Here is an 11,509-nt window from a genome sequence, read left to right as displayed (position 1 = left end):
TCAAAAGAATCTCAAAGAGAATCTTAGAAAATGCACAAAAGTTGTTTAAGTGATTTTAAGATTATAAAAAATTAGTGATTATTTGCTTGAGAAATTTTCACATTGTATTTGTGTTAGCATATTTCATTTTGATAAATATACATAAGAAAGCAAACCAAGTGTAGGTTACATTCAAATGGATGTGTCGTGCTTTTACAAGTAAATGAGTCAAAATAAACTAACATTGAGGTTTTGTTTCTTTTGACTTATTGTGAAATTATCATGTGGTTTAAGGACTCATGATGAATTTTGAGAATTATAATTCTAGTATTATCTTGGAGGATAATGTGAAGGACTTAATAGAAATGAATATATTTCTATTTTAAAATTAAATTTTATTATCTATGATAAATGTGGGGGTGATGATCCAACATTAGTCAATTTATTTTGAGAAATGATTGATTAATTTGGACATCTTATTACAACATATATATACAAGTTATGTGATATGAAATTCCACATTCTAAATCATTTTAAGCTTTATGTATATAATATGGGTGATCTAGACATGCTTGATGTCTAAGGTTACTAATTGAAGGGTTAAAACCGAAATGTTTGTTTTTAATGGCACTTAGTCTTGAGATGCAACTATCTTAAGAGTAACAAGATACTATAAAAGTTCCACATATATGGACTTAGGGGTGGTGCCGCCTCTCATGAGAATTGGTATTTCATTCTCAAGAAAAGTCCATGAATAGATTTGTGCACATGACCATTAATGGTGCAAAAGCGAGCCATGAGGTTCTCAAGTGAACATAGAAAAAGCGTGTGTATTATCACCAGTTTGTTATCAAGGAATAGTGGTTCAATGCATCGGCAACCAAAATTTTAACAAACTTTGTGATAATTACACTAAGGTACAATTCAAGTCGAAATACAATTTACTTCATGCACTAATGCATTGGTTTTTATAGAGAGTTGAATTATTTAACACCACTAAAAAATTGACGTGGTACCATAGTTTTAAACTATGGTAATAATGTTCATGCTACAATTCTGATATTGTTGTACCGTAAAGTGTAGTGTCATGTACTAGCAGGACACAAAAATTCAAATAAAATTATCGTCTCATGTACCACAGGGGACGAAAGTTGCTGTGAAAATATCATCCCCTACAGTACATGATACGACAATTTATGGGCAACTGTTGTAACATGAGACAACAAGTTTTAAGAAAATGTTGTGTCATGTAGTACATGAGACGACATAATGTTTTTAACTGATGTACCACACACAGAAAATGGGAAAAAAATTTCCTATTTTAAATTTCTACATTCATTCAAAATTTCTTGTATAATTACAGTATAATCCAAACAAAATCACCCACCATACAAAATCAACATAATTCAGTATATTATAAAGTTAAACTTACAATATTAAAATGTATAATTCTTTCCTTATCTATGTATATACATTCTTAAAAAAAAAACTACGTAAGAATCCTTGCCTTAACTATATAAGTGCATACCTTTTTTGGGAAAACTTATACAAGATCTTATTTATTTTCATGTAAATCTTATATTAAACATATTAATATAAGATAACCTAGAACATGTCTCTAAAATTGAATTCAAACATAAATAATGATAAGAACACTTACATTATACGCAGCGGAATGATAGAGTCCTTCCTTCAGTTTCTCTAAACCTTGTATCCTTTTTGTCGTAGAGTATTAGCAAAAAACTGAACCGTTCTTCAATTTTCTTCACAGCCATCCAAAGTATCCTTAGAATCACCTAGATTAGGGTGGGCAATTCTCAACACATGAGACAGATACAGAGAGAAGAAGAGAAAAGAATAATGATGCTTAGAAATGGACTTATGTTTGTAGAGAGAATCTAAAACCTACTAGATCTTCTGATCTTCTCAGAAACTTGTGTCTATCATCTCTCACTTAGCACTCCTTTTATAGACTCAATTAGGCCATTTAATTTAATAAATAAATAAATAAAATAATAGATAATATTAGCCCTAGGTCGAAATTATCACAAGCTTTGGGCCCGTGAAATTTCCCATGTAATTATAAGTCCGTTGGACTTAAAATCAAGGCCTGTATTATTTTCTATTGATTAATTAATTAAATAATTATTCAAATCCTTTATCAAATTAATTATTTATAATTTGAACATTTATTTAGACTTATTTATTACTTTAGATACTAATTTATCTTAATTAGTAAATCTACCATCATTTATCTTTTCTTCTCTAAATTACATAACTCTGTGAAACTATCCAAAATTAACCTGGTCAACTTTGATAATTCAAATTGATAATTAAATTAATTAATTAACACTATCTAGATGATTTTATCCAAGGTACATTGGAGACCATGGGCCTATGAAATCGAGCTCCAATAAATTATCATAAATCTAACAAATAAATATACTAACTTATTAATTCCTCGTGACTCTGCTAAAGACTAAAAATTGCACTCTTGAATTCATAGAACGCTCTATAAGAAATATATATACGTTATTAATTATCCATTTTTACAACCATAATTGTCACTCCATCCTCTATAGACGGTCTACAATGAGATGGGACTAAAATACTATTTTACCCCTCATTGTATTTTATCCTTAAAACACTTAGTTCCTTGTAAATGATATTTCAGTAAACTAATATTAATTACTGAAATGAGATCTCTATAATTAAGCACCTTGAACCAAATTAAAAAGAAACCATCGTTTCACTTCTTCATCAGAAGCTATAGATGTTCATATCTATGATGAACACTCCCACTCAATTATACTACCGAGCTCCCAAGAAGTAAGTATGGGCTAGTTCATAGGGTAAGTTGGTAACGAACAAGTCAAAGAACTTAAATAATACAATCAGTTAGAATACTAACCACTCAGAATTGAGATTGAATTGACCTATGGTCAACTATATGATATGACTAGAATAGATAATAACGATATGTTTACTTATCCTATCTACTGTCAATATCGGTCCAATTCGATGTAACAAATTAATCCAATCTTATCTACTTTGTTAATGTTCTGGAAAGAACATAACATTGCGATGTGTAAGTAGATCATATCATAGATTGGCAAGTCAGTGTAAATCCTGTGCACTGACTGATCTTAGGACTAACTTATTTTGAACATATAATAATATTTATATTCCACTGTGATTACGTCACTATAAATATGATTAGCTATATGCTCGGGATTTAATAGAAGTTTATATTAAACAAATAATCATGAAAATAAAACATCTCAGCAAAGTGAGTGACCAAGTCAAAAAAATTATTTCTATTCTTTTATTGATAATAAATGAGATTACAAAGAAATTGAGTTTTAATTAGGGCATAAAACCCCAACAACCTTAACTATAATTAGTTTGTTTTTTAATTCTAATTTCAAAAGTTACCCTAGCTTCGGCTCATCCGCTCAAGGAGCATAGCTGCCCATTCATTTAAAGTTTCATTGATTTCCTCATGGTTATATGTGTTCTTCCCACCACACTACAAAAATCAAAATAAAAAATTAAGTTAGAAACTAAGTTGAATAGAATTGTAGTTCAACTATTATTAATATACCATAAATAGTTATAGTTATTCGAACACATACCATAAATATATATATGTATGATACACATGAAACTTTAACACATTTTTATGCAGCATTCCTTACCTCAATCTCAAGCAATATGAACCAACGACTAAAATTGAATTGAGCTAAAATTAGTTGATAAGTCTATTGTAATCTTTCCTTAACATATATTCCTAAAGGTGGCTTATTAAGGTCAAGTTATGTGGCAAAAAATAAATTTTAGTTATGCTTGATTTAAGAAGGTAAGTAACAATATATAGATAATTTGAAATATTTTTAGTTATCTCAATAATAATTTCAATATTTAACTGATATTTTGTTTTCTAAAGATGAATCTTCCGACTAAGGAACTGCCTAGCATTATCGATACGTTCAATGACATGCACAATCATCCGACATGTGGATGGGTGAACACAAATGCTAAGGATGCATATGTAAGTAACTTTCTAAGTTTTATATTTATATATATATTATTCAATTATATTATGTATTAAGTGTCTTGTTTCTGAATTGTAGGATGCCTTACAACAAGAAGTCCAGACACAATTCCAATCCCAATCCCAATCTTAATCTGAATCTTAAGTAGGAAGTGCCTCTGTCGATGGGACACAAGTCGTCTCAAAGGTACTTGGTCAACGTCGTGGCCACAACCGAGGTATTGGACGCAAGTTGAAGGACACTAGTATCTTTGCCTCAGGTGCCACTAGATCCTCTTCACAATTAGAGGCATCGCCATTTCCGTCCGCCACAGTCAGCCCTCCAATGGTACAGTTGAGGTTTTCCATTCCATGGTTCAACACTTTTGTCAAGCCATTATGACCCAAAACAACAACTTCCAGCAAATGCAACAATTTATGCAAGCTACAAATCCGAACATCCAAGCTCCACAATTTCAACCTGTCAACTTGGACATGAATATGATACAGTCCTTGATGGCAAACTTTCAACCATAGTAGCCACAACCACCGCAGCCACCACAACAGCCCGACGATGATGATGACTTTGGAATTGATTTAGATGACGTTTAGTTTGGTTATAGTATTATTTTGAACTTATTAATATTTTGTCTAGTTTTTATTTTATTTTGGAGACTATACTACATATATATTATTTTTTACATTTTGGAGACTATAATAATTTTAAATTGTTTTTATTATTTAATTAATAATTTTTTTATTATTTAATTAAATAAATTGGTTTTATTTATTTTTATATTTAATATTTAATACTTTATTAAATAAATTTTAATTTATATAATTAATTATTTTTAAAAAAAAATTAGATACCTACAGCAACGACAAGTTGTCGCTGAAGGCATATAAACCCACACACTCTACAGTGACTGTTGGGAATTGTGCCCTGAAAGCATATTTAGTAGACATTGTTTTAAGAAATAAATAAATAAATTGAATTTGTCATGCATATATTTTATGGACTATATTATTCTGTGATAATATTAAGTAAATATCAGAAAAATTACTAAGTTCATCTATGTGATCTCAACCACCTATTGGTACGGGTGGATTATATTTGAGATAAATGAACTTGAATAGTTCGTAGTAAAATAAAGTTATGGAATCTTTGGATTAATTACTGAAAGTATGGTCCACTAGTATTATGAATACATATGATCTAGATCCGTATTACTAGTGTAGTAGGACACTTTAGTGGATGTACTTTATATATTAGAGAATATATAGAACTGGACCAGATATTTTTATTAATACTTAGTTAAATATCATTTCGAAGTATTAATTAAATATATCAACTGATGATCATATACAAATAGATCTTAATCATGAAGTTACTATGAACTCTTGTTTATGTTATATGAGTTATTTGATTCACTCGTTAGGGTTTTTTCAGAATGATTAGGCTAGAAACTTTTGTTTTGGGAATTCATTAATGTAAATGGCTAGGGACATAGTATACAGATATGAAATTTATACCTTCTCGAAAGAGATTGAATAATGGTTCTCTTAAGGGGTTGACTTTTGGGACTGAAAGGTTATTGAGCTCAAATTTATTATTTAGTTATGAATTAACCTTCACTAGTGAAGTCAATGGTACTTAAGGAAACAAGATATAATTAAAAGGGTAAAATGGTAATTTTATTCCCGGTTAATTATGAACCATTATTAGATGGTTAATTTTTATGTAATGATTATATCAATAGACGCTTTATTGTTATAAAGTACTCAGTAAATGAAATGTCTATAATTACAAGAGTGCAATCTCATATTTATAGTGGAGTAATCATGTGATTAATAAATTAAGATTATTTAATTATAGAGTTTAATTAATAATCACAAATTTATTGGAGGTTTGAATTATAGGTCCATAGGTCCCCACAGCGGCTCTATCAACACTATTCAAGGTAAGAGTAAAATGGTAAAAAGACATATTTAAGAAGAATTTTGTTCTTCGGGCCAAATATGCAATTATGTGATAATAGTGATTAAATAATTAATTACAAATTAGTTGTAATTATGAAAATTAATTAATAATTAATTATTATATAAATTTCAAAATTATATAAATAATTACTTTATTATAATTTTCAAAATTATAATAAAAGAAATATTTAATTTTCAAAATTAGTATTTAATTAAAATTGGTTTTAATTAATTAGTAGAATTAATTAAATATCTTTATTTGAGTGGGAGATAATAATCTGATAAGTTCAAATTGGATTTGAATTTAAAAGATTGACATTTATTCAAATAATTAATTATATGAGATAATTAGTTAAAAAAGATAATAGATTCAAATTTGAATTAATTATTAGGTTGTTGGATTTTATCTGATAATGTAGTTTGAATAAATAATTAAATAATTGTGGAAAATTAAATATCCCTTATTTATAGGGAGATGCACGACACACAGTCACTGGACTGTGTGTGGCGTGCAACTATATAAAAATCAAAGGATAGATTTTTAACTTTTATTTAATTAATTAATTAATTAATGGAAAATTCAAAAGTTAGTTTTTGATATTTTCATTAATGAGATAATTAATTAATTAAAAGATAAATTATAAATTGGTTAAATATTTATTTTTTCAATTTAAATATTTTCCATATAATTTAGTCTTATCAGAAAATAAATAAGATACTGAATTTATTCGCTCTAAGAAAAAGAATGATACTTTTCTGTCTCTCCCTGAAAAAGATATAGAACCAATCTCAGGCCTATTCTCTTGAGCTCATGTGTTGAGTACTTCAAGTTGAATCCGAAATTTTCCATCCTTTATTCTCTAAGTGCCCACACACTTTTTTAGGTGTAGAGAACGTTGTGAAAGATCTTGGTGTGAGTACTTGAGAGAAGCTTGGATAGGAAGATTGTTTATTTTACGAAAAGATAATAAGGACACTGGATAGGCATCAAGTGGTATATTCTTTATTCTTTTCTTTTTTATGATTAATGTATGTATAATAATGGATCTTCATATTTAAAGGTAGTTTAAATATGTTACAAATTTTTGTTGTTGTACACTGGGCCAACCCATCTCTATTCCACTGCGTATTAGGAAACTTGTTCCTAACAATTGGTACTAGAGCGGTCATTAATCTCTGCATACATTAATTACTGTGTGGGCATAATATGCATTCTTATGTTATCGTAATATGTGTGAATAAATGGATGTATGTATGTTTAAAGTTTATTCTTAAGGGTTGTTAATTATATGGTGTTTTTGGTTTAGGAATTGTTCTTAAATTTATAGATGAAAAATGTAAGCCATTTTGGGGCATAGGAATTTTTTGTAATTTAATTTTCTGCATTCAACTATTTGAAAAAAATAATTATGTAAGGCCCGAGCCCTGGGTTCCGTGCCCCGAAGCCCGAGCCCCTACGGCTGCTGCTGCGCGCCCCTGTGCCTGTTGCGCGTACACCCCTGTGCCTGCATCAACGTGCCTTCCAGCCACACCTCCCCATGTCGAGCACCCCAGGGCTTGCATCTTTGTTATCTATTTAAATTGTGGGCCTAATTTATTTTATGCCTATAATTAAAATTGTTTTGTTTTGAATTAATTATTTGAGCCCAAATTCAAAAGTGGGCCTAATACCTTATTGGGCATTAAATCCCCAGTTAATTATTATTAAAATTTGTTTAAGATAATTAAAAGTAATTTTAAATTGGAAATTAAATGAATAAATGTCTTAATGGATCAAGACTAATTGTGAAGGCCCAAAGTTGAAGATAGAGATCTCTTTAGGTTTTATTTAGTTTCTTACATTTTTGTGTATAATTTTGCTAGTGTTGTAATTTTTCTAGAAATACCCAAGACACCTGGCCCACATTTATTTATTTATTTATTTAATTAGTATTTATTTATTTAAATGTTTGAATGTGATTAAATTGTTTAATACTTTAGCATGTATTTTTGACATGCCATACATATTACCCACACATTATTTAAAATTAGCATGCATCTCATATGAGTAGAAACATGCCTTAGGATTATCCTATGTGATTATATGATTTATGTGATGGACCATACAATAATAAATCTAGTTTTAACTAGTTCAAGAGCATAAATAGATTTCAAAAGTAGTTTAATTTCTAGTATTTAATAAAATTATTTTATTAAATAATAAATGGTATTCTGAGTAATTATAGCAAATTAAAATTGAATTAATTAGGGCATAGTTCTATAATTTTAATTTTGCTTGATTGGATTAGTAATTATTAGAATATCATTTGGTAAAAATAGATCACTTTATTTGTACAAACTAACTAAAAAGCATATGATGTTTTGAGAAAACACATATTTTAAAATAGTGAGTGGGAGAGGGAGTTATGACAATAAGTCCAATGGTCTCCATTATTAGTTAGCACCGAGGTAACATGGAGAGGGCCTCGTGGCACCATTGCTTGTGTCCCCCTAAGGAAGGCTTCCGACTGTGTTGTTCTCAAGGAAAACTTCTTTTTCAAGAATAGGATTTAATGATGTATTTCAAGTTTGACTGACCCCAAGGCTCACTCTTGAGTTAAGTCATTGATCTAAAATAATGGGTTACACTCACAAGGTGCATTAGGCTTTCAAGCGGACTAGTGTATCCTTGACCAACCAAGCGGTTGTTTATAAGTCAAAAGAGAAATGTTGATTTGAGTTTTCACTTATAAATTTGAGAATTTGTCTCAAAATTAATTTGGAATTAGTCTGACCTACCCTAAGGCTGGTCCATTAATGTTCAAATTAATTAATCGTGGAATTAGTAATTATTTTTTATGTGTTCTTTAATTTTTGCATTCATGCATCACGTTTACTATTCCAAAAATTACGGATATTCATTATATGCATAAATTCATTTTGTTTATTTATATCCAACAAAGATGTCTATTGGTGAATTACACACCGATGCTTTTCTCAAATCCTTGGTTTTTGAACTTGAAAACATGAAACACTGGTTTCGAGGAATTTTGACCATTTTTCTTATAAGAAGTTGATGTCAACTGTTTGTAACAAACCTCCAACAGAACCACCTTTCGCTACTAGCTATGAAGCAGAAGAAAAATATGCGAATTGGATGAAATCCGATCAGTTGGCACGTTATTGCATGCTTTCAACCATGCCTGACGAAACAAAGGAAAAATATATACACTATGACTCAGCCCATGAGATGTGGCAAACAATGACAAAGGAAGTCTTTGCGGAGTGTCATCGTTTGTATCAAACGAAAAAGGTAAATGAGATTTACATTTTTTTTTCCAACTTTGAATAGTAGATTCAAATACTACGAATAGCATATTCAAATTTTTTGATAGTAGATTAAAAAATATATGCCACTAATCTATTTTTCTTTGTTTTTTTCCTTTTGTAGAACCAGAACCCTTAAAAGGAAGAAGAGACTGATGAGGATTTTGATAGCAAGAAAAGCTGGAGGAGTTGGAGAGTACTTTTATTTAGAAATTTTATTGTTAGTTGAATAATTTAAAATTTTATTTTGTTTTAGAAATTCTAGATTTCTTTGAACAAAGAAAACTACAGTCTAGAAATTTAGTTTATTATTAGTAATTTTGATTATTAATGTTTGGAAACTTATTTCTATTTTTGCATGACATTTATTTATTTTATTAATAAAATAGTTATTATTTAAAGAAATTATTTATCTACTTGTTATACAAATTCTTTGGGATAAACAAATTTACATACTTATAATGAATGACAAATATTTTTACTTAATTCTGAATTATTTAAAACAGCTAATCCTACATCTATTAAACGACAAAAGACTGATTCCGAAAGTGAAACATATCCGTGGCACTTAAGATTGGGCCATATTGGTCTAGATTGAATTAATAGGCTTGTAAATGATGGTCCTTTAACAAAGTTATCTATTGGATCTCTCCCTATTTGTGAATCCTTTCTAGAAGGCAAGCTGACCAAGAGACCTTTCTCTGCTAAAGGTTCAAGAGCTATAGAACCACTTTAGCTGGTACATACGGATGTTTGCGGTCCACTTAATGTACAAGCAAGAGGAGGTTATGAATACTTTGTCACTTTCGTGGACGATTATTCAAGATATGGTTACCTATACTTAATGCAAAGAAAATCTGAAACTTTTGGAAAGTTCAAATAATTTCGAGAGGCTGAAAGGCAATTAGGTAAATCACTGAAAGTTCTTCGATCTGATCGAGGAGGAGATGTAACACCCTAATTTCTCATAGATTACAGAGAACACAGTGTTGGGTCATAATTATAAATATTGCTCTTTTATTGAATAAAAACATGAAAATAAATACATATATGGATCCGTGGTTTTACAAAAAAATAAAAATAATTGTCTTTAACGCAAAAATGAGCAACATTTATATAAAACTTTAAAATAACATGCTTTTATAAAAATAGGCCCGTTTGATCTTCTTCGACTATATGGTTCCCACGAGTACATCATGAAGCGCTTAGGTCCCCCTCGCCATCGACCTTTCTATCATTAATTGCTTGAAATAATAACATCATAAGGGATGAGCTTCTAAGCCTAGTAAGGAAAATACATACAAAAGTTAGTCATATAATCATATAATCAAACATATCCTACAAGAGTCATAACAAAAAATTAAATATACTAATCATATCACATCAAAAAACCATAGGTCATATCATAGCCTAAGTCATAATCATAAATCATAATCTAAGTCTTAATCATAGTCATAAATCATAAGTCATAGATCATAAATCATAGGTCATAAGTCATGCCTCATAATCATAACTATAGGTCATAATAACAAGTCGGATATAATAAAAAGATAAGTGTTTATACAAGGGTGGCAATTAAGCCCCGGACAAAAGTTCGTCATACACCAGACATCACTTAGGTCCGTCATAAAGTTTTGGCAACGGAGCCTACCGGACATAGTCTGTCATACATCATTGGACACCTTAGGTCCAGACACACTTACCCCTTTATTGTACCTAAAATGTTAGGTCATACAAACATAAACTATATCATAAATTACATAAACTAAGTCATAATACTAAACTACCTAATTTTCCTTACCAAAAATCAGAATATTGGAGACAAGAGCGGGATTGGAACTCCTAAAACCAAACATAAAGAAACCATAAATTTCTAAAGAAATGAAGTAGAAGAGAAGATCTAAACCATCGAGAAAAGAACTTACTGGAAACCTTATGTTTCAAAGGAATTGAACACCTAACCAAAAGTCACTATCACAAGTTAGGATTTGAAGAAAAATGAAAGAATAATAGAAACTATAGTGAACTCAACCTGAAGATAATGAATACCTTGGATAGCTTAGAACCTTGATCTATACCTCAAACATTGAAAAAACAAAAACTTACTTCCCAAGTGTTTAAAATAGCTTTAGATTTGAAAGCTTTAACCCCAAAACCCTAGTGTTTCTCTCTAGAATAATCTTAGCAACTTTGAGGCTCTGAACTATGCTT

The sequence above is a fragment of the Humulus lupulus genome, chromosome 1 (genome assembly GCF_963169125.1).
Source record: "Humulus lupulus chromosome 1, drHumLupu1.1, whole genome shotgun sequence".
Classification (NCBI taxonomy): Eukaryota; Viridiplantae; Streptophyta; class Magnoliopsida; order Rosales; family Cannabaceae; genus Humulus; species Humulus lupulus.
This window is presented reverse-complemented; position numbering follows the sequence as displayed.